This window comes from Camelus dromedarius, chromosome 4 (genome assembly GCF_036321535.1).
Source record: "Camelus dromedarius isolate mCamDro1 chromosome 4, mCamDro1.pat, whole genome shotgun sequence".
NCBI lineage: Eukaryota > Metazoa > Chordata > Mammalia > Artiodactyla > Camelidae > Camelus > Camelus dromedarius.
In genome coordinates, this window is record NC_087439.1 from 77,574,311 (window position 1) to 77,595,334 (window position 21,024).

Below are 21,024 nucleotides of genomic sequence, written 5' to 3' on the forward strand. Positions count from 1 at the left end.
AACCTGATTTCAGATTTAAAAATAAACACTTAAGTAAATAAAGAAGACCAATGCATGACATGTTAGATATATTCTTAAGGTTAACATGGTGATATTTACTTTCAATATCTCAGGAGTTGCTTTGCTAATGTCCTGAATGATAAAGGTCTTTTAATTGTTTTGTATGGTTTCAGTATTATCAGTTTGCTACTATTTTCCAGTTATATTTGTAAGGCCCAATATCTTTCTTTTTCTTATTACAGTTGCATAAATACCATCAAATTGATGAAACAGCTAAGTGCAAAAATAAGGGTGAGTCTTTTGTCCTCTGTAATAACCTCCCTTATGCTAGATTTCTGATTTATTGGCCTTTATTGACAGAAGAAAACACATTTTGTGAGCATGTCAGCCAAAGATAGCATTTACAGCTTCTAAATAATTAGGTATTGATTAATTTCACCAGAAATATATAGGCAATTTTTTTCAAGCTTTCCCATTCTTAAAGATCATATAATTTCAACTAGCAAAATCACAAAACAGAGCCTCATTCTTAATAACTACTCCTATTGCCTATCTTCCACAATTACACGTGTGAGCTGCAGTTGCCCCAATGAGCACATGGATTATGTTCCAGTTTTGTTAAGCTTCCTAGATCTTCATTCTTATATAGGTAAGAGTTAGAAGAAAGGAGTTGCAGCTTCTTCTTCCAAACTTTATATAGTTGCAAAAGAATATATGCATTGAGAAATGTCTAATATCCAAGAAAGATGTGACAAGCTACACACCACTAGGAAAAAATAACAGCAGACCCCAAATACTACCACTCTCAGATGGGAGAGGTAGATATTTTTTAGCAGATACTCATAAGGTCCGTGCCATCATCTGGAGTTGATGGTCACACTCCTGCTTGAGTAATATCCTTTCCATCACTATGGTGGATATTAGGGAGGAAATTATGCTTTATTTTCTATATTTTGGATATTAAGAACCATCAATAGTAGCATTTTGGTGATATATGGACAGATATATAGAGAGGAATAGATATAAATCTATAGATACGCAAGTAATGACCAGTGTAAGACATAGATATTATGATTTCTCTTGCTAGAAATCAATCAAAAATTTCTAGACATCACATAATGTTTGGCATGCTAGTGGTTAAAATGTTGGCTGACCTTCAAAGATTTCTGTGCTCTTAAAATATTAGCATTGAGCTGCTTTCGTTCCACTGCAAAACAAAACAAAAGAAAATACTTCCCTGAATTTGCCTAAGCAGTAATCATTAAAAAAGGTGATTCTAATCTCCCAACTCAAGATGTTTATCTTGTTGTCCTTGTTGTTTAATAATCCTGTTAGCAATAAGTCCAGCAGTTTTGAAAGTTAATAATCACTCTGTCCCCTCTTCTAATTCTTAAAGTGGCCAGTGGGACATATCTTCCCATCTGCTTCTCTATGTTAATATAAAAATTACAGATATTTCTCTCTCTATATATATAGATATAGTGTATAAGATTAGATAGAGATGCTTATACATACATATGCATGCATTGTTCTTTCTTAAGAAAAGCATAATCATATGTTTATACACATAATCATATTAGACTGCAACTTACTTTAAGACATAGAGCTCTGGGGAGAAAAAAAAAAAAGACATAGAGCTCTGGCAAGCATTAGGCAGGTAGATATAAAGCATTAACACATACCCCAAAGCACTCAATTTAACAGGGCAGGGAAATCTATAAGCAAATTCTTGTACATCATAAAAAAGCGTATCTAAAAGTTGGTCAGTATTACCCAGAATATAATTTGGTGAGGAAAAATAATTTCACTACTAAGACCAGGAATACTATCATCAGAGTTAAATTAAAATTTATAATAGATGCCATCTAGTCATTTTGTTACCATCAGAGTTAAATTAAAATTTATGATAAATGCTATTTAGTCATTTTTTTATGTAACTGATAAGGTCTGAAAAATGAGGCAAACCTACCCACGAACATTTGCTGGCACTAAAGGCAGGATGGTTCTGAATGTCTATCAATTTTTCCTTTTTCCTCCAAAGTAAATGAATTAATAAAAACTTTTTTTAAACATGCCTTCAGCCTTCTGCTTATTAATGTACTACTTTCAACAAGGCTATACAAAGTTCAGTTAGGTTTCTGTACTTTGGTATGGTGTACTAAATTTTCAAAACAAACTAGTTTCTTTTAATGTATAATTGATTGTGAGGATCAAATGTTGAGAGTTCACCATTCATTCAAATGGCACAAATACTCAGAGTGCCTCTCATACCATGCACTTATCTGGGCCTCATGATTCAGTGAACAAGTCTAGTGGAAAACAGAGACAATAAATAAGATATTCAAATAAAATTTTTGTATATTATACGGTGATAAGTGATGAGAAGTAAAATATAAGAAGGGAATTGGGAAAGGGAGTTTGTGAGGTGATGCAATTTTAGATAGGAAAGCCAGGGAAATGACTTTCTGAGAAATTGGAGCAGAAGGAATTAGCAGTACAGATATCTTGGAAGAGATGGAGCTTGGGAGTGAGGAGTTCCAGCTGAGGGAAACAAGTCCAAATGCTCAGGGCTATGAGCACTGGCTAGTGATTTCCAGAAGCAGCTCTGATAACACAGACTAGAAGCTGTTCAGAACAAAAGGCCACCTTCTTCCCTTTTCCCATGTAACTATGGGGAGTGATGGTACTGTACTGAGAAGGATGCGAAACTGGAGAAAGGGAACTTGGGAAGTTATTGTTTTGATGTGTCTGAGTCAGGTTTGATTCCCATGGCACAAAACTGTACTGAACAGTGTATTGTCTTATTTTATATTACACCAGAACTTTAAAGTATATGGCTTCTGGAAGTGGAGGGATGCAAAAAAGGCCTGGTGAAACTTAACTCCATTCTACACTACAAGAGTAATTTCTAACATCAAAGTACTTGAACCCATCAAAGTACCAATGTTTTCTACTTGTTTATGCACAGCAGAACTTCTACATGTATGTTACTCATTCGCACATAGGTGCATCCTTGACTGATGAATTAAACTAAAAGAAATTACTGAATTGGACAACCGTTCTTTCCTTTATAATGATCCAATGGCCAATATCAAAACTGCTCATCAGACAGAGTGTGAAAAAGGGCATCAGCACTGGTGCTTGCCCCTACGGTGACTGAGTGTGATTCTAGAAAGGTAACTCCTCAGGATGACACAACCTCTTCATACTAACAACCTCCCCAGACTGACAGAGCCAAGGTCCATGACGTCGTGAATGAAACACAGGTATGATTTCAATCCCCTGGTTAAGCATCTTTGTGCACAGTACAGCCTGCCCCAGTGTGCACATCAGCACTGATGAGACTGATTCCCTGGGAGGGGTCATCAGGACAGCACACCTGGCGTATTATTTGCCTTCCATATTTCCAAATGGGTCAGTCACTAAGAGGCGCTTATCTGTTCTCCTATTGAAGTTAATATAGTCAGAAACTGTCTCAGGTTGTTCCCTTCCTTCCTCATTTTTTTTTTTTTTTTTGGATAGGAGCCTCTGGTTATTCTATTTGCCTTTATCTCTGATTAATATTTTCACATATGTTTCACATATATTAAAATGATGTTTTATTTGTATTAATAAATTTCCATTTCTTTATTATCTAATGTTTTAAGAAATCTATATATAGGTGTGAATGTTTAAATTCAGTATTATTCAGTGTATGTAAAAATAATGAGATGCTAAGGCTCAGTCAGAATTAAATATGCTTGATACAGAATGCACTACATGATGTTGGTACAATAAAGTTAAGGTACGGTTCAGGAATCATTTTATATTTTGTATTACCTAAACATTTTCAGAACCAAAACCTGGAGTATGCTTCATATTTTCCCTTCATTAAGTTTGCCACTGCCTTTGAAAATTCACCTTATATTTCATAGTTACGAATTAAACAAGGGAACATTTCAACTTCTTTTGAAACATTTATTATGAGTTTGGAAATGCCTCTCTCTGATATTCTGTTGCATTCTTCGAGGTTGATAGAAATTTAATAAGGTACAAACGTGGAAAATAAGTGAAAATAATTAGTTACAGATATATTATAAGGTATTTGTTCATACACACTGAAGGTGACATTGAACATACGACCCCTGACACTGGATGATACTCTTTTCAATGTTCAAAGTGCTGTGTATTCAGTCAAACAATGTGAAATGACACTTTCCTAATGTAGTTCTATTTATGTTCTTTCCTAGTTAAATTGTTATAAATTTAGGGGCTCTAGATGTATTTGTAGCAATTGCCAGCAACTGAGTGATTTCTATGACTAAGTTCTTTAAAACATATAGATAATATTTGATTTAAGAGTGAATTTATTGAATTTATTTATCTAGTTTTATTGCTTTCTTGAGATTAACTTCAGTCCAGAGATAATTACATTAACATTCTCACTAATTTTTAAATTTCCTTTGTTGTCTGTGATTAACTGCTTTAATTGAAATTTCACAAATAATTACCAATATGTGAATATTCTCTATTGTACTGTACACTATATATGTATTTTTAAAAGATTATATTTCCTTCATGAATCACTAGTATTTCATAATATTGTGTTAGCATGGAATCATTTAAAACTCAACAAGGAGGGATTGTAAACAAAGAATAAGAACATGGCAAAGCTCAAGAGCTAAACTCAGAAAAAGGGCAAGAACACAGATGGGTTAGGTAGCAAACCACCACAAAATATATATCACTGCAACCACTGAACACCTCCAGAGCCGTCAGACAGACAACCACACTAGATGGTCACCAGCACTACCATATCATTACCCTCCCTTTGTCTGCATTGCTATAACAATGCAACATTACTTGCTCAAGAGCAAACATCTCAGGTGTGAACATGTGATTGCCTGAACATAGATGGGCAAAGTGATTTTGTTTCGATATATGGCTTGTGGTAAAAGAAGAGACCTTTTCCCTTTTGTTTCCATATGTTGGGAATAAATAACAACTTCTTCCTCAGCCTGATTTCATAACCAATACAAAAATAGACAAAGTTTTCAAACAGATGGAGATTTAATACCAGTAATCATGGTTTGATTGTGTGGCAACTATAATGAAAAAGAATATGAAAATGAATATATGCATGTATATGTGAGACTGAAACACTATGCTGTACATCAGAAACTGACACAAATTGACACAACATTGAAAACTGAGTATACTTCAATGTTTTTTTTTTTAAAAAGGGATTTTTAAATGTTTCACTCTAGAATCAGACATATTTGCCCACCTATGAAAGGTAAGAGCCACCTGTTCCCACACGGCAGAGAGTGGGAAAAAATATGTGTCCTCTTTGCAAGTAAAAAATTCTTAAGGTGAGATTGAGGAAAGGGCAGAATCGGGTATTATGCTTAGTAAAATACTTATCATTTACTTTAGACCTCTTAAGTCTTTTCTCAGTTAAAAGTTTTGATTGTAACTTAATTAAACATCCAATTAGGTAGAATCTACCTAATTATTTAGCCATTTTTTCATAACTTCTTCTAAACTTTTCCACTTATATCTGGCATTATATTACTATTAAAGAATGTCCCCACATACATACATGATCTTGCTGAATTCAGATCTTAAAAGGATTCTTTTGTTAAATCATTTAGCTGAATTTTTCACTTTTCTTATACGTTTGCTTTATGTATTTATTTAACAAACCTTATATAGTGCTTACTATGTGTTAGACATAATATGTAAACACACTTCAGCATTAACTCATTTCTTCCTCAAAACAACCCTATTAGGTAATTATATTATTATTTTCATTTTCAGTTTAGGAACTTGAAGTACAAAGGATTAAGTAATATGGGCTCAAGGGCAGAATTCAAAAGGGTGATCTAGGTCTGGAGGCCAAACTCCTGAATACTCTGCTATGCTGCCTAAAATTTGATAGATTTTAATAAAGAAGGTAAGTGTATTATCTGCATTTAACACCTTTCAATTCATAGCCAAAGTGATGTTCTGTTTCAGAAAGAATTTTAAATTTCCTAAATAAAATGCACCTAGAGTCTCAAAGAATCATTTTTCTTTTCTTTAGTGTAGTGAGTTAGCTACAAATTTGGATTTAAATTCATTTGGCTGCCAGACTAACACTGACTCTTATCTGGGCATTTCTCATTCTTATTCTTCTTGCCCCTTGGCCATGGCTAATCGATCCAAGTAGAGAAAACTGACCAAACCTGGATCAATGGGATTATCTACTTTGGGAATTTGAAAATTGAAAAGGAGATGCACAGAGAGAGAAGTGCATTTGTTGGAGGTGAATTATTTCACAAGAGGAACACAGACAGAATGTTCATTAGCTCCCCTGAGTTTCCCTGAATACTCTTTCCTTAATCTTATTTCATTCCACATAAGAATGAGGGCTATTACAATAAGTTAAAAATGCTCTAAATCTCAATTACTACCAAAGTAGAAAATAAAATGCATTACTTTCTTAGAGAAACTACAGAGATTAATGCTAGCATCAATCGCTTAACATATGCAAGTATGGTATCTTTCATTACGTTCAATTTTCCATCTTAACAAACAACAAAGACTTCCACGTATTTGAAATGCTTGCCTAAATGTAATCAAGTGAAGAATCTGAAAGGGACTTTTGTTCCAGTTATAGTCTCCTTGCTGAAGTCCTAATATCTGCAATGTACTTTATCTTCCAAAAGCATTTTTCTACCATCTGACACATACGGACTACCAGAAGCAGTTACTTTTGCCTGGTGGAAACACCAATACCCTTGCCAATCCGTTTTGAGGATAGCTCACTCTCTGTCCCCATGCCACATGGGCCCTGATAACCTCACTGTTAAAAAGGACATCATAGTTGTCTCCCAGATTGATGTCAGTTTTAGTTCAGAACACCTGGAAGGAAAGCAGTAGTAATTACCTTTGCATGTCTTAATAAGAGAGATGTGTGACAGAGGATGGGATAAAATAAAATTCACTGCGTTATATAACATTCTAAGAGCCCAAATATGACCTGACAATAACAGACATTTTGCCACACATATACCATACAATTAAGAAGGAAAACTATCAGACGGGCCACTTTGAATTGGGAAGGCACACTTTCTGTACTTGAATCTGTTGATCTGTTCTATTGACCAAGCAACTGCATAGCTGCAGTATTTTAGTGAGACGTAGAATAAGAGAACCTCCAGCTAGTTCAGTTCATGGCACAAGTGCCTCTGACAACAGCCATTATGAGCAGCAGAAGCCAATGAAATTCGAAGTTTCTGCAGCAGAAATTGAGTCCTATATGGAGGCAAATTTCAGTAGGATAAGAGGGGTCTAGATTTTTGACGTAGAGTTAGCAGATATCTCAGCCCAGCCGGTAACTGTTCTCCCCTTGAGAAATGGGTATCAGTTAGCTACCAGGCTCCAGTGGAGATAAAATGAAAAATGTCGAGCTACCAAGTGACCATGCAACCTGTTTCACCTCCATAATTAGTCCATCTCATCCATTTAAATCACATCATTGTATTTTCTCAATGGCCCAAACTCTAGTGTTAGCATTGAATTTTGCTCTCAGCCTGATCGTCTCGAAGGCACAGATGTGCTGCATGGACAATTCGCTCACGGTAGCAATGTGCTTGTTCCTGCTGATCTGACTTCAACTCATAACTATGGGCTCAAAGTGAATTCCCTATGATCACTTGACAGAAGACGATCTGTTTAACAAGTGCTGTATCTTTACCACTTAAACAGTACCTGATCCACAGTGAATTCTCAATATATATTTGTTGAAGTAATCAATATGCTAATTAACTTCAATTTAATAACTTAAATAGTCCCTTAAGTCACTCTGTCTCCTAAGGTAAATTTTCCAGGGCTTTTGTTCCCTTTCCTTGACACTCTTTATAATGAATTCTGGTCCTTTCTCTTCTATCTATACCCTCGTCTCCTTCCCACAATCCCCTGGCCCAGAAATAGTAGGCTTGGGGCTTTTGACTTTTCTTCTGATTCCAGGGTTATGACTAAATCATGTGTACAGAAGCATAAGGAAAGGAAAACAAACTCACATTTAAGGAAATAAAAATTGGAGATATAGAAGGAAGGAAAGGGGCTGTCCACAATATCCTTTTATTCTCTGAGTTTGAGAAACTACATATAGTAGTTGAGAGTGCATTCATTCTTAGATCATTATAAGATAGTAAAAACAAATAAAGAGGTTCTGTAGATAGTATATTCGGGTAAGTATCACTGAATCATTGACAGTATGAGGTGAACTTCACTGGCCTTGTTCAATCAGAATTAAGAGCGATGCCACAGTGGATAAAGCTGAGGGCACAGGAGTATCATTAGGATAAGTTTTACTGCTATTTTACCAGTCATCCAATCATGAAATCTCTACTCACTATTTTTAAACTATTTACAAATGTCAATCTTGCTGTCTAGGGAATGGCTGGTTATGAAGTATTCACTGTAACTGTCACATTTAACTGCCAATGACACTAAAATGAAAGCCTGCTCTTAATTACTGTCTTTTCTCATTTCTCATTTGCCATGCTTCTGTCCAGGAAGGTAAATTACAGAGTCTCCAATATCAAAAGAGTACATGAAACGTAAGGTGATTATTGAGAATTCAGAGAAATACCTGAATATTCGGAAGTCAGTAATATGGGTTAGGGTTAGAAAACTGGGGAGTGGATTTAGTGAGATCACACTGGTAAGGACTGATTGTTAATTTGACACAAATAACATCAGATAACGTCTATTGACATTCAAAGAAAAACAACTGAAAAAGAAAATAAATCGTAAAAGAAATTCAAATTCCTGAGGAAAAAACATTTATCAAATAATTTATTTAAGTAGAAGGGATCTAAAGTAGGTCAAAATTTATTTCTGGATGCCTACAAACATTAAACTTTAGTAAACAGTATGAAAAACAGCAAAATCACTAAACTGTATAAAATGATTTCCATAAAATCAAAAGAATAGATACATGGGAGAGAAGTAAATAACATCCAGTCCCCCAAAATTATTTCTTCAACCATTATACCAGTAATATGTGTTAGTTACACGGTCTATCCTCTGTGGGGAGCTCAAGAGTAATTTATTTTGTTCAAACTCACATTTTATAGGATTCACAAACTGCAGAAATGCTGATGTAGGTCATTGCCAAGTATATAAGCAGGTTTCCATGCTAGAAGAGGTAGCTTTTAGTTTAAGGAGATTATAAGTAGAACAGCTCAATTATCTTGGCTCACTTGGAACTTTCTTCCACATAGCACACATTGTTCTTTAGTCCTTTCATGCAGATCTACCTTTGGGCAGGCCTGGAGGCTTTCCCTTAAGGAGACCCCTTCCCTCGCAGCCTTGCACAGATGAATAAGATTAGAAAATGCTCTGAATAAAACAAGAAATATAATGCCCAATTCTCCTTAAAGAAACTTTGCCCCATGCCATGGTGGGATAGGAACATATTTCAACCTTTTTATTCTTAATACTAGTAGAGTTAGTGAGATTCTGAGAACTAAAATTAGCATATAAACATATAATAAAGAAGCCAAAATAGTTATTTGACCTTGTTTTTCCCTTACGCAAAAAGGGCCATAAAATTACTTTTGAGATGAAAAGATGAATTGATCCAGTCCTCTTTGCAGGGAGAAGAAAACAGAGTGATTTAGAACTAGAGACTATCTAGTACTGAAGAATTTATCCCCTGTGATCCAATCATAATAAAGTCAACACATCAAAATTTGATGATTCGGAATTTTTGCCAAAAGAACTAATTAACCACTCTTAGTTTCTAAAAAGTAGGTTTTTGACAAATAATAAATGAGATATAATAGCTTAAATAAAATTAGTAATAGAATATATGAGAAGTTCAAGTGATTTAGCAAAATAAAAATATGGCTAACATTTAACATTTTTGCTTGCTTAGAATTTTATAATTTTGAACATCTAATTTTAGTTATAACATGGATAAAGGGAAGGACAGGATCCACTGTATTAGGTGATAACAGCATTAGGTTCTAAACATGAGCAAAGTTTAGGCTATGTGTAACCTCTATCAGAATTCTAATTTTTAATTTGTCTTAACTTGTGGAAACATGGTACCTAATTTATTGGGCACACTCTCCTGGGCTTAACTGCTTGATGAGAGGTTATATTTTAAAGTGAAAATAGTGAGGATTTAGAACTCAAGAAAATCTAGGTTTGAACTTCAGGTCTAGTGCTTATGTTATGTGTAATTTTTGGTTTTCTCTTTGCCTCAGCAAAATAGGATCAATAATACCTCTTTTAATAGATCAGAAATATTGTATGTACAGTTCTGGACTCAAAATAATCACTCAGTAAATAGTAACTCTAACTGTTATTATCAGTCTTGCTCTAAATTTGTTAGCTCCTTTTTTAGGAACTACATCTTTGCTTCGATTTACAGTGTTCAACTTCAGCCTTGTGCTTCAGTTCCCCAATAATGGGGCCTTAGACTTATATACTAATTTATTAGTAGGGTTTGTGCCATATATCCTTCCACCTACTTCTGTCAGGGTTTTCAACAATCACCAGATAACACTGAGGCTTTCCACAAGAGAGAGCAGATTTTTGTTCATGAATTTAAATCTCCCAGTTGCCTTCCCCCCTGCACCTGTTGCCAAGGATTTCAATTCCCATCTTCAGACTTTCTAGATCTTTACCAGTTGTCTAATAAATGAACATTAGTCTTGACAACCCTATCTCTTGAACCTACACTTCATGAAGCTTTGGTTCTATTTGGAACTTTTCATCATAGTTCTTATTCTCTTTCATTTTCTTCCTTCTAGGAACTTGTATCTATACTATGAGTCTCTTTTCCTACCCTCAGAATGACCATGGCTTCTGCTCACCACTGTAGTTAAAAAATTTCAGTCTATGCATTAACTGCCTGTACCATTTACAGTATTTACTCCAGTCTTTCTTACTCTACTTCCCCATCTATTGACTAAAGCTCAGTTCTGATGAAAATGAAGTCCAATGAATGAGAAGCAACAAACCATCAGAAGCAAGAAATAAACTTTTGCAATCAATCAATCAATCAATAGAAAAGGGAAAAGAAAAAAAGAAAGAAATCATGAAGTAAAAAAAAAAAATAACAACTCTACTTTTTAAAAAAGTAAATCCCTTAAATATGTCTTCAGAAGTAGGGAATTACTAAGAAATGTACTATGTAGATGGTTAAGGAGTTTGACTTGCATGTGATCTCATTAACAGTTAATGTTACACTAAAAGGAAGAACATGAGCTTCATTTTGAACACATGAAACTTGAACTTACAGTAAGGCCTTCTAGTGAGATGTAGCTCTCTCTCTAGACGGACGATAGAGACCTGGAGCACGCAGTTGAGATCTAGCAGCACAAAAATCAACAGGTGAAATAAGTCAATATAAAGTCATAAAAATAAATGAGTTTAGAGAATCTGGGACCTAGCATATTTTTAGGGGCTGACAGAAGGATGAATATTACACAGTAGTGAAGTCTTAGGAAAATGTACGTATTGGCCAGAAACCATTGTAAGATAATAGTCCCCTTTTATTGAGACTTCATTAGCACACATACACAATTTTTAGTAATGAAAGCTAGTAATTAAACATATAGTAAAAGGAGTTATGGAAGAAAGAATGCAATGAAGCAAAATTTACTATTTTTGTGTTACTCTTTAAAGAAGATTTGTTTGTACTTTAACAGGGAATAGTCAATCTTGTTATTCGGTTGTATAAGTGAAATATAGCTTCAATCTATTTCCTTAATATTGATTTGTAGAGAATATATTTTCCCTTGCCCTTTATATTTTTTAAAAATAGGATTTGGAATATAAAAACCAATAATGTTGTTACTTGTTATAACAATTGCATGAGAAAATTAATTCAAGATTAATAGTGGTATTCAAAGGAGGATGAGGTTGTATAAAAATAATTGTTTATTGATTTATTTTGATTTAACTACATAAAATAGCCACCTTAAATCTTTAGTTCAAATGAATACATTAGTTTTTGGGTTTTTTTCCTGGAGTATGTGGGGTTTTTTTAAAATATATTTTGAGTTAAAAGGAAAGAAACTAAAAGAGAGACAGAGAAATAACGGTATTTTCTTCCACTTTAAAATATTTTATAATTTGATTGATTTTCAATGTCATTTGTCACACTATTCTATTTTCTAATAATATAAAAAGACTACTTTTGGTTAATTCCTAAATTTCTACTATACCTAAAGCTCTGTATTTGTAAGGCAGTCTTAACTTCTAGTTTGAGCATTGACACTCATATAAGTTTACTTTAATTGGCTTATTGTTGTTGTTGTTTGGCCAAAGACAAAAACAAATCTTTTGTCAATTATAATTCTTCTTTAGTGAAATATCAAAAATGTCACATTTTCTACCTTTACATTCTCCAACCAGCCTCAAAATAAGGACATAAAATCTTACTCCATTCTTCTTGCAAAAGTTGCATAAGCAGTATCAACAACTTGGGAGTTTATCAATAAGCATTACTACTTAGAAAGCCTCACTCGAAAAGCTCAGTGTGTCATATACATGTCAGAATTCTCAGTTTAAGAGGCTATTGACTGACCCATTATTTTTTCTTACTAGGCTTGCTTTCTGTTAAGAAAATCATCAGTTTTAATAATAAATTCATCTTAAATTTTATTTTATATGACACTCTCAGTGTTATTGCAATAAAAACAGCAAAATCACAAATAACTCATATTTGAATAATGACTAACATGTGTGATAGCTTATTATGTGCCAGGAACATGTGTTTTACATGTATAACTAACCTAATCCTAACAACCCGCTTATGAAATATTATTATAATTTTTCTCATTTTTAAAAATAAAAAAGCTGGAGTACTGACAAGTTAAATAACTCTCCCCAAGTCAGAGACTTAGTAAGTAGAAAAGCAAGAATTCAAATTAGGAAATCTGACTGCCAAACAAGTGCTCTCTTTCACTCTCTTTAATCCTTGATCATAACTAATATTCAGCCAAACTCTCTGAGGAGATTATTTAGAGCAAGAAGCCATCCATCCATCTCACCTGTCACACCAGTGCTTCAGATGGCTTTAAACAGTGCATACTGACCACAGTGGTGCTCAAGAGCCTCCTTGTTGACCATTTATTGTATCCAGATGGAGGTAACAGTACATTCTCTCTTTTACCTTAAAGCCACTTTTCTCATCCCTAATCTATTGGTTATATTATTCCCCTATATGGGGACTAAGAATAGGGAAATGTACAACTCATTACTGATGTATTACTAAAAGAAAACAGATGAGAACAACAGGAGAGAATTTTGATTTGTAGGTTTGAATATCCTGATATGTATGTAGGTTTTTTGGTTTTTTGAGGGTTTTTTTTGTTTCATTCTGCTCATTTGGGGAACAAACTCAATTGCTTGAGCCCAGCGTATGGATAATATTTAGGCACGTAGTTGTTTCATTTGTCTCTAATACTTAGAAAAATAGGTATATTATCCTCATCACCACCTCTTTTCACCAATATCAATTAAAAGTATCCACAATGTAAAATTTACCATAATTCCTGCCTTTATTAGAAATGAAATAGAGGTCTAACATACTAAAGTGTAATAAACATAGTGTAAAAACCTGTAGTAACCTCAGAATCTGGAGATGCAGTTTTAAATTTTCATGCTTTTGTTGGCAGTGAGGAACTGGATGAAAAACAGTAAATAACAGAGAAACAGATTTCATAAGAACAAAGATAATTGTGGGTTGAATGTGTAAAATTATTATTTAAGGACTATTTAAATATATCTATTATATAATACAACTCTTGCAAGTTCACGTGTTAGCATATGCTTATATATTTCAACATGGTTTATTTTCACATTTTTTAATATCCACATTAATGCCATGGGAACCATAGAAAAATTTCTATTATTTTTACAATCAAGGCACATTGCTTGCCTCAAACAAGATAACAGAACAAATCACAGTTAATTATAAAATATGATTTTTACGTCATTTGACAGCAAAAATCTATAGTGTGAAATATCTACATACTTTCTATTCTAATATTCTATTGAATAAAGTATATTTATAAGTTCAAAATAACTGAATTTTTTAAGCTTTATCAACGGCAGATAAAATCAATGTGTTCATCTTTCAGGAATTCATACTTAGGTAGGTTTACGACAGGTGGATAATAGAAAAGTAGCACACATACTTGACTATTCATTTAAGACTAACTAAGTCCATTTGAAGCTTTCTAAGGTTGAGAGATCTTCACTGACTTGTAAGTATAGATTATCAAATATCATAGTAGAAGTAACAGACCATGAGCAGCGTCTGATTCTTTTCAAGTGCATATAATCATAATTATTTCTGAGTCTTGGGTCAAAGAGCTGTTCATCACTTTTCTGGCTTATTGAGGAATCTTTTAAAATAATAAGTAATACATCATTCTTGTTAGTAGTTATAAAGAAATCAAATGAAGTAAATTCTGCTAGTAATTTTTTGATAGTATATTATCTAGAGCATCTTGCCTTTCATTCTTGTCATTTTGTCTCTCAATGGAGATCTCATATTTCAGAAATCTAGGTCACTCACTCAACTTCTTTTATTGTGTACTATAATAATATATTATACTGTATTTTTCTCCTTTTAATTTACCATTATTACTGTTTTGTACAAAGTGTTAATGAGAGCATTAGTATAAAAGATAAAACTTCTTTTCTGTCAAAAAATAAATTCCTTTTACTATGATACACTATTATAAAAAGTAAAAACTAGCAGATAAGGGAAAAAACTTCCTTCAAGAAATTAAAAAGTAGAATCTAATCCTAAAAATACACAGGAAAGATATCCAGACTTTCAAGTAGACCAACCTCAACTTCTGAAAATACAATCATTTACTTTTATGAAATATTTATGTTTATAAATTCACTGATATGAAATAAAAACGGAGAGTTGAAATACACATGTTAAACACAAACTGTTTCATCTACGAAGACTTAAAGGAGATAAATATACTAATAAAGAGGAAGCCTTGCACAGGGCACAGTCACTACCAGTGGTAGTGAAAATTGGTATACCTTCACTGAGAAGCAATTCTGCAATTTATATCAAAGAGTTTTAAAACATGTCCATTACTCTTTTACATAATAATTCCACCTTGAAGACTTTTTTTTCCAATTGAACTACAGTCAGTTACAATGTGTCTATTTCTGGTGTATAGCACAGTGTCCCAGTCTTGCATATACATACATATATTTGTTTTCATATTCTTTTTCATTAAAGGTTATTACAAGATATTGAATAAAGTTTCCTGTGCCAAACAGAAGAAATTTTTTTCAACCTTGAAGACTCCTGATCAGTGAAATAATTTAAGGTATGGAAATAATAAAACAATAAAAAGTTCTAAATGTCCAATATCATGCTAGGGGAATATTAAGTTAAACTATGGTCAAAGAATGCAATTGAATATTATAAACAGCATGGCTTAAAAAAAATTAAGGACTGGAAAACACCTTGCCTATAACATTAGTTGAAAACATAGGCATAATGAAAAGTATATACAACAATATCAATTATGTAAAACAACTGGAAAAACTAAAGAAGAAATTAGTAACAGTGGTTGCCTTTGGTTACAAATAGTGAGTTTTTTCATTTTACATTTCCTATGATTTCTAAATATTACATATATCACATATTACTTTTACATTAAACAGTAAAAAATTATATCAAAACACGAGTGATGAGAGAAAAAATAGGTAAGCTGGACATCACCAAAAATAACAACTTTTGTGTGGAAAAAACACCAACAAGAACGTGAATAGAAAATCCACAGAATTGGAGAACACTTGAAAATCTTATATCTGATATGGGACTCACATCCTTAATATATGAAGAATTACAACTCCAAATAGTCAAAAAACCCAATAATCTTCACAGACTTTTCTCCAAAGAAGCTATATGATTAAGAACCACAGAAGATACTCAACATCATTAGTCATCAGGGAAATGTGATAAATACCAAATGAAATACCACTTCACACTCTAGGACAGCTATAATAAAAAAGGGAGTTATTAAGTGTTGGTAAGGACGTAGAGAAACCAGCACCCTCACACCTGTTCATAACGTAAAATCATACAGCTGCTTTGGAAAACCATCTGGCAGCTCCTTAAACAGTTAAATATAGTTATCATGACATGTACGTCTGTAAAACACTTGTACACAAATGTTTATAGAAGCATTATTCTTAACAGCATTCTTTAAAAAGTGGAAACAACCCTGAATCCAGCAACTGATAAATGGATAAATAAAATGTGGTATAGTCATACAGTGCAATACTATTCAGCAATAAAAAGAAACAAAGTAGTGATACATGCTATAATATGGTAAATCTTGAAAACAGGCTAAGTGAAAGAATCCAGTCACAGAGGAACACATACTGAATGGTTCTATTTCAACAGAGGACAGAAAAGTAAACAACTACTTATATTAGATATTGTGAAAACTATACACAAATTGGAGGGCATACCAAGAGCTAACTCTCCACTGATCAGTTTCATTAGGGAACCATTATCTTTCATAATCTATCTAAAGATAAGCTTAAGCCCATGGTCTAGAGTGGTATTGAGTAAAGTCAATCTCATTAAATATTTTTATTTCCCATATAGTCTAGAGAATATAATTTACCTAGAATTCACTTTGCTGATGTCAACCCAAATGCTATTGAAATAAAGGCATGCTTTTTTTTGGTAAGAAAAAATCATTTAGATAAAATTAAATTAATTTTAATTCTTTCATAATCGAATATATTCTCAGTTTTATTTGATTTAATCATTATAGAAAAAGATAAGTATAAATTATACAATAATTTTTACAATAATTGATGTATACTTCAAATGACAACTTTTTTGAACACTGTCTTCCCTTTATCTTTGAGAAGTGGGCATAGTAAGGTTATTCCTTTATTTTGTACATTTCTGTGTGTTAGAGAAAGCATCATTGAAAAAAAAGTGTCAAGGCAACACCTACATTGCCAGATCTTCATGACCTTTCAAGAAGTCAGCTTTGCCCTTAAACAAATTTGAAGAATGAGGTAATTACACCAACTTGAAAGCTCACAATGTAAGTTAATCCAGAGAATGACTAGTCAGGTTCCTTCAGTTAGAAAGAACAATGAAATGAACATATATTTTACAAACCAATAATATTTTAAACCTTATTTTGGCAACGCTAACAAAGAGCACAGAATCTCAAAATTTAACTCTTTCAACTAAATGTGTAGTTTATTAGCCAATAGTACTTACTTTTAGAATAAAGTAATAGTTACTACCCATAATCCCTGGGAAGTAAGTAGCCCTCTCCACACTGAGATGAATGCAAAAAAGACAGAAGTGTCTTGAAATGGGTATGTATTTTTAAAATTGTCAGGCCATTTGGATTTTTGCAACAATTAATCATTTTATTGTTCATTCTCTTACATTTGGTTCTAGTTTCTTTGAAATGTGACTCAAAAAGCATTGACCACACAGACCCACTTTGTTCTTAGTATAATTTTCTCCCCATCTTAAAATAAAGACTTTCCATCAGTGAAACTGAATGCTTCTTCCTAAACATTAACAAAGTTATTCATTTTGAATCAGAAATGTCATTCAGCTTCTTCCACTGTAAATATCTAAATATTCAAACTTATTCAGTGTTTGCACTTAGAGTGAATTAGTTATGATGAAATCAGTATAGAAACACCTTTTGAACATCTTATTCTAACAACTCCTAAGTGTCACCAACATTGTGACATAAACTTTGGTTCGCACACTTACATAGTCAGGAGATCGGAGTAGATACGCTTCAAGCAGACTTTACTGTTTCTTAAATAAGGTTTCAAAACTTTCTTCACTTTATGTTGTATTAAAAATAGTAGACATAGGCCATAAAAATATTCATGCTTCTCTCTGTTTTCAAGCACTCAATTAATATAAATGGACTTTCTCCCAAGTTGAATACATTGTATTAGGTTCTACATAGTATATGGCTTTTTTCTCAACAAATACATAGGGTATTTTAAAAGAAATGACCATTAAAATTTGCATAGCAATATTCCTCCTTAACAGAAAACAAATATCCCTTTATATCACATGAAAGTGTTACTAATCAATTTCACATTGCTGGACAAAGCCCATTGCATTAGTTATCTACTGCTGTCATAACAACTTACCACAACTTAGTGATTTAAAAAAAGACAGATTTATTATCATTATGTTTTAATCTTACTTTATTTTATTTTTCTGATGTTGAATTGTTACAGTCCTGCCAGAAGAGCCATAGAAGAGTCATACATATATAGTATCAGATTTGAGCCATTCATTGAGTTGGGGAATGAACCTAGAGGATTAAATAAAATTTGAGAAAATCTGTGAGAAAGGAAAGAGTGGTCTCTGATAGTCAGAAGGTGACAAATAGCTACAACTCCATTTTTGCTACAAGCTCACCTGGCACTCCCAACTAGATCAAGATGGTCACCTGTTAAATATAAACAATTTCATAAAACACCTCTGAGAAAACTGTTCTCTGACCATGATGGAGCAAGGCAAAAGTAAGACCACTCTATAATCAAGTCTGAACAAAGACATAAACAACATTTTGCAAACCACAGGAATATCCAAACCCTTTATCCTGGCTAAAATCAGTAACTATTGCTTCTTTACAAATTGCCACTTTAGCCTTGCTCAATTCTTATCATTTTCTAGACAATAATTAAGATTCTCAATTATAGAAGTACCCTTGCTTCTTAATGCTATCTAATGCAAAGCAAATCCTCTTTCCTTGACTCCTGGTCAAAATCAGACAACACAATCCCAAATCCTGTAATATTCTTTTACTGAAACACCTCATGTTCTACCATAGTGGGCATCTTCCCTTTGTAAGGTGTCAAAAACCCAATACTATTCTACTACAGGTGTTTTCTTGGTGATTGTGGCTGCAAAATATCAATTTCTGCCATTTACTGTTATCTACCTATGCACAATTTGATGCTTTATAGGATTGTAAGATAATGAGAATGAACAAAAAGTTTATGATATGGAATTCCTTTTAATAAAATTTATAGACATATTTTATCCATCACTTTCAGTTTTTCCTGGGTTAGGTAAATATATAGATTATAAGTAGATAAATGGACAGATAGATCATAGATAATAGATAAACAGATAAATGGATGGATGGATGGAGAGATAGATAGATAGTCTGTGTTAGAAAATACACTGCCACCAAAATTATTTTGTTAGCAATTTTGACTATTTTAATCAACAGTATTTTGCATTGGGCCCTGAACATCACTTAAGTTAGTTTTATAATATCCATCACAGCATTTTTTTCATCATTATTTTTCTGTATTGGATGTTTCTTAATTGTGTTTTTATGTTATGTGTTAGGTGACTTCAATTAAGCTTACATATTTGTTGGCGTTTGATAATGTAACAAATTTTCTTGCGTGGAATTTATCCTAACTTCACATTGCACTAATCAAAATTACATTGATTTGCTTAGATTAATGGCTGGCATTCAAAATGTCCTTGCACATCAGTGAAAGAGGTTGACTTTTATGAAAGTGCTGTGGTCAAAGACAACTTTGTTTTACCTGTGGATTTCCAAGAACTAAGCCTCTCACCACCCATCTCTTTATCTTTTACCACTAAATTCTGTAAGTCAGGGAATAGCAATGTTTAATTTTTTTAAGGATTTCATTTTTGCATAATCCAGGATAACAAATATAATAGTTCTCTTATACTGACAAGTAATAAAAAACAGTTAATAATGTTAGGTTCCTAATTCATTTTAAAGGAAAACACTAATAATGAGATGAGTAAGGAAAAAAAATGCATGAGTGTCAAGGTAATTAGATAGTAAAAATGTTATACAGTTGACCCCTGAACAACACAAGGGTTAATTCAAATATAATTTATAGTTGGTCCTCCATATCCAAGGTTCTGCTGTATCTGTGTATCCAACCCACCACAAACTGTGTAGTACTGTAATATTTACTACTGAAAAATATCCACTTATAAGTGGATTGTTCAAAAGTCAACAATATTTAAGGAAATATTTGGTCTATTTCTCTTTTCTTTCATCAAGAATTACGAGCTCTTAGAAGGCAGGGACAAGTTTTTCTAAACTTCAAATATTATGGTGAATTTATTTCAGATAGGGAATGCAGGAAACAGATTTAACTGTAAAATATGATGAAAAGTAAAAAAAAAAAGGTTCTATTCATGTTAAAATTCAACTATTATTAAATAACAATTATGTTTTTAGGCTTTTCTTTCAACGTTAGTCAGTCATTGAGTTCATATTAATTCTCAGTTATAACATTCACATATTTATATCCACTTTTCCATTTTTCTCCCTCTACCTATAGATGCAAGTTCTATGATTTATAAGTTAATGACTGACACAGTGAGAGGGAGAAGAGACTATACTTTTCCTGCAAGGGGTTGAATTTTGGGATGCCAAATTGATCTTTCTGGTACTACATTGGATCTGTTACCAATCATGTGACTTTTTACAATTCACTGAAGATCTATGGGCTTTAGAATCCTCACTTATAAAATGGGAATGAAAATATGTTGTGTTCACTGTTGAACACATTGAGGAAATATAATAAAGTATTACATAACATTATATGATATAGAAACAAACTTAGACAACATTTTCTAACAATAATTTTTCAATCTTGTACTTTTTTCTACTATAAATTCTACACATTTCAAACATTTCCTCACAATCTATAACAACAAATTTGTCTTGATGTATTTTTCAATGTAACCATGTGTGGATTTTTTAGAATGAAAAACAGATCCATATAGGAGAGGTTTTCAAGAAACTGTGCGTACCCATTCTCTTTATTAACACATATATATTACTCCAAGGTAAGATGTGCGTTGTTCTTAAATTAGCAGAAAATTAAAGATATTTATATATTCATCATTATTAATTTAATGATTCAAATTTGATACTCTTTTCTCTTGAGGAAAAGAGAAGGAATCAAGTAGAA

General features: G+C 32.8%; 1 long non-coding RNA gene across 1 annotated transcript in view; it reads right to left on the minus strand.

Moving 5' to 3' along the window:
• The window catches only part of LOC135321221 (uncharacterized), a 224,766-nt gene that overhangs the window by 122,511 nt on the left and 81,231 nt on the right, over nt 1–21,024 (minus strand). Inside the window, exon 2 of the long non-coding RNA XR_010380788.1 lies at nt 11,283–11,354. This is a non-coding gene — a long non-coding RNA (uncharacterized LOC135321221). The remainder of the gene's footprint in view (nt 1–11,282; nt 11,355–21,024) is intronic.